Below are 4,587 nucleotides of genomic sequence, written 5' to 3'. Positions count from 1 at the left end.
CCCCGTTTCTAGTGTTTTAGTCACCTTTCAATGGCTCCCTTAATTATGTGTGAGGAATTTCCCTATTGAGTAATGGGAAGCGGGATACTCCCCGAAAATGCCCCGCCCCTAGGTTCATTTATCGTTGGGGCTAAAAATCTCCGTTGCTCGTTCGTAGGTCTTTTATTCCCTTATTTTGGATCGCCGTATTATTTCACTCACTGAGTTCTGTAATTCATTTCTCTTTTCTGAATAGTTGGTTGTGTTGGATGATTGATGGGTAGCCTTAGATTTAGATTCTTTTTCAAAATATGCACAAATCTTTTTAGGTTAGGTGATGTAAGCTTCATTTACAGTTTTCCGGCTTTTTTCGAGCTTCAAAAAGGCTTGAATTATTGTTTCTCTGTTCAGGTTTTCTTCATTTATTGTTCCATTTCATCTATGCGGTGTGATTTCTAGCTTCTGTTATATTTTTAAATTTATTTCTTTTCTTTTTCTTCCTTTCGATTGAAAAGGAGTCCGCTTTCTTCGCACTCTTGAAAACAACCTGAAGCTGGAGGGACCAGGAACTAGTGGGAGTGGGAGCCAAAATAGGGCAAGAGCACTGAAAGTCACAGTAGCAGGCATCATATTAAGTTTGGCGCTAACGGAATCCATTTCGAGAAAAGGTATTCTCATATCACGGACAAGCCGGATCATGAAGAAGGAGTAAGTGGGCGGGCAAAAAGGGTTAGTTGAGTTTGAAATCGACGATTCGTTCCTTTTTTTCAAAGAAAAAGGGGTAGTTAAGAGCATCAATTTCGCGTTCTATATCTTATAGAAAAGAGAGGAAGTCTAGCGCCGGTCCTAAAACGAAGATGATTTGGGGCATTCGGTAACTACTTAGTATGCTCTACTCTCTCCCGCCTTTAAGGACTCATGGCAGGAATGAGTCCGTTCCCTCACTCCCACTTAAAGAAAACTCAATGCAAAACCGCTCGGGACCCATCCTCTAATGGATCCCTTCTCTCAATTGTCGATCCTAACAGGGAGCTACATTTTTTTTATTTATCGTAAGTAGAATTAACATAAGTAGTTTAAGTAGTAGCACGTTACCACCCTGAAAATAAAACCCTAAGGGGGAATCCTTTATTCTCAATCAAGATGCCTCAAATGGGGAAATTCACATCGAAATTGATGTCGGAGGGTTATTCCTCTTCTCTTAAGAATTTATCTGATAGGAACATGCTAAACAAAAAGAAAAGGAGCTGTTTTTCATCGGAATAGGGGCCTGTTGACACAATCCCATTTCTTTCTCCCTATTTTTCCCATGTATTTCTTGGAAAAACCAAGGCAATTGAATTGAATTAGCAAGTCTCCAGACTGATTTACTGGAGTAGGAGAAGTCACATCAAGGAATCAAGATGCCACTAACTTTATTCCTTACGCTTTTTCCGATGTTCGAGTCGGCTTTCTTTGTCGGACGTTTTATAGGAACGGACAGCTGCCCCATAATTTTCACCGTCATCGCTTTATTATTACTTTTGGTCACTTTAATACTGGTTTATATAATTTGAGTTTCCAAAGGGAAGAAAAGTTATTTTCTTTACTTCGTCATTCTCATTCTAATTTACGTATTCTGTACTTTTGCTAGATATTTGTGTTTTTCTCTGCTGGCAGGAATGACCAGCGCTTGCATTTGGCAAGTATCTTCCAAAAGTGGAAATGAAAGTAGTCTTCCAGCTTTGGAGTCTTCCTTGAGCAGTTAGTCATTGGCTACGTTTAGAGCCGAAATGGCGTCCGATAACGAAGCTAAGATTTATGCTCGCATACGGAGTCTCCAGAGTTGTGATTACTACAAGCTATTGATGTTCCCCATTATAGGGCCATACTTGATAGAGAATATTTTGAACTCACAGTATTAGAAAGAAAGGGTCTATTGCAATATAGGCTCTTCGATCTTATGTTTGGTGAGCAAAATATTTATCGTATCATGGAACTTTCACGATATACGAATATAAGGTGGAGGCGTACAACTTCCTTGAGCGTAAGGTGGAGCCGGTGAGCTCTTTGCAACATTCCTTCCAACGGGATATCATGGACGGGAGTCCGAGTTTCTTTATTCAGGATATAAACCAAAGCGGTAGAAATTCACAAATATACCGTGAATTCTACTCCCACTTTACCGATGAGGGATTCCGTCTCAAGTTCGAACTACCCCTACCTTAAAGGTCACGCTTTCTTTTTGGATCAGACCGCTCTTGGTCTTCGAACTAGTCATTAATGGTCGGCTTCATTGGTACCCTTTCGGTATGCGTTGTGAGCACTTTCATTTTTAGCATCTTATCTTCTCTATAGAAGCAAAACTCGAACGGATAAAATAGATGGTCCAACTACAAAACTTTTTCTTTTTCATTACTTCCATGGTCGTGCCTCGGGGCACAACAGCACCCGTACTATTGAAATGGTTCGTCAGTAGAGGTGTTCCCACATGTGCCCCTTCTTCTAATGGTACTATAATTCCTATTCCTATCCCTTCATTCCCTCTTTTGGTCTATCTACATTCCAGGAAATTCATACGCTACACGGACGGAGCAAAAAGTGGAGTCTTGGTTAGAGCAAGCCGACCTATTCTATTACCAGACATAATTGGGGGAAGCTCATCCGAAACTAGAGCTAGAAAGGCCTTATTTCGTTTCATTCCTGTTCTTCATTTCCATTTTATTGATTTCTCATATTTAGAATCTTTCTGCGGTGTGCTCCGTTTACTATTCTTTCGTACTTTCTTCTCTTTACCACGCGATAGGTCAGCGAAGCGTGAGCAGGAGCGGAGAAGGAAAGGCCAAAGACTTCAGCATAACGGGAATGAGCAAGGACGAAATGACAAGATGAGGCGCCCTGGACACCCCCATTTAGAAAGAAGGGCCAAAGTTTTTGGGCCTGTAGCTTTACCCGTCCCCCCTGAGTCGGGCGATGCTTGTGTCGGGGGTGCGCCACCAGAAATCGGGCTTGAAGCTCTCACCTTACCAACGAGCCGACAACTGATGGCTGTTGGTCACGACTACTACAAAAAAGCCCCAATGAAGATGAATATTTCACATGGAGGAGTGTGCATCTTTATGTTGGGTGTTCTTCTGTCGTGCGACCCGGCGGCTTATGTGCGACTTGTGGCCCACGCCTCCTATTTGTTCAGGGCGGGCGGCATGAATTCTGATTCGATCGGGGTATTCAATCCTGCCGCTGAGATGCTCAGTTGACTCCTTAACCTTGATAGGAAGATGGCTTATTCAATAATTCGTGCATAAGGGTAAGGAACTTTGGATGAACTAATGCGAATGGGTGTAAGCCTCGCTGCTCGGAAACAGCCAGTGCTGACCACACTGAGAGACACGAAAGCGCAGACAACGCTAGTTGGCGAAGTGCCGTTAAGCATCCCTAGCGGTACGAGAAGAGAGATCGTGATGATATCATCTACGTCCATACCGCTCCTCGTGGAGTAGATCCCGCATCCAACCAAGTCATTGACTAGGGAACGACATAATTCCCACTAATGCTGGCAGGCCAAACGGGCCGTGAGCATGGTGGGGACGGGCTTCCGAGAAAGCTAGCCCGGGCCAGGGTAAGTATAGAATGAAGGGGACGACCCTAATGTTGTGTTGGCAAATCCAACTTCTTGGGTTTCGGGTGGTGAAAAGCGGACGTGGGGACTCGAGTCGGGGCGCAGCGTAACTAAGGGATTCCATTTAGGGCGAGACAAAATGGGCGGGCACGAGCGGTCTGGTGTCCGCGCCGATTGGTCAGATGAAGACTACTTCACTTATTATATTAGTATTAGCCGCCTGTCCCGGAATGGAATGGGATGGAATAGAAAAAACGGGAAGCGCTATCGGTTCGGTTTTTTTGGGAGGGAGAAGCTTGTGAAGAAGGAAGCTTATCCCCGCCCCGACTGTCAGCTGCTGGCTCTCTCCATCTCTCCTAAACTTCCCCCGGGTTTCAGCCCGAGCTTGTATGAGGCAGAAGCTCATCCCACGTACGGTTCGGAGTCCGAGCCCCACCCCAGCAGTAAGGGTGCGGCTTAGGTTAACTAACACAAAGAAGATACAGTTCACTCAACGATTGCCTTTGGGTTCCGAACTCCATATGGGGAAGGAGCGTTGTTGTTTGCAAGGTCTCGATTATTTACATGGACCCACTTCTCATTCAATTTGTGGGAATTTTCTGATCTATAAACCGTCCCTAACTAACGATCGGCTCATGTTTGAGGATGATGAATCACTTCGTGTCGACCTGTTTCCAATAAACTTTCCGGCCTCGTATGAGAATGGAAAACCGGAGCATTTTCTGCATCGGTGGATGAAGAATCGCAAACATAAAAATTTCTGGTTGACCATGTTCCTAGAAAAAAGATACTTTCAAGAAACGACGAACACGACTGAAGTGGCTATACATACAAATCCATTTACGGATCTATATGCTCCGATTGGAACTTCTAGTTCCAGAACAGGTGGCTGGTATACTACCATAATGAAACTGCCTTTTACTTTTTTTATTCGGATCGGATTTATGTTGGCTTCGTTGGGAGGATCGCGTAGTTTGTTACGTCAGCTCAAAAAGGATATGTTGCCTTGG

This window comes from Lactuca serriola, chromosome 2 (genome assembly GCF_051521515.1).
Source record: "Lactuca serriola cultivar US96UC23 chromosome 2, Lser_US96UC23_V15, whole genome shotgun sequence".
Lineage (NCBI taxonomy): Eukaryota > Viridiplantae > Streptophyta > Magnoliopsida > Asterales > Asteraceae > Lactuca > Lactuca serriola.
Note: the sequence above shows the minus strand (reverse complement) of the source record.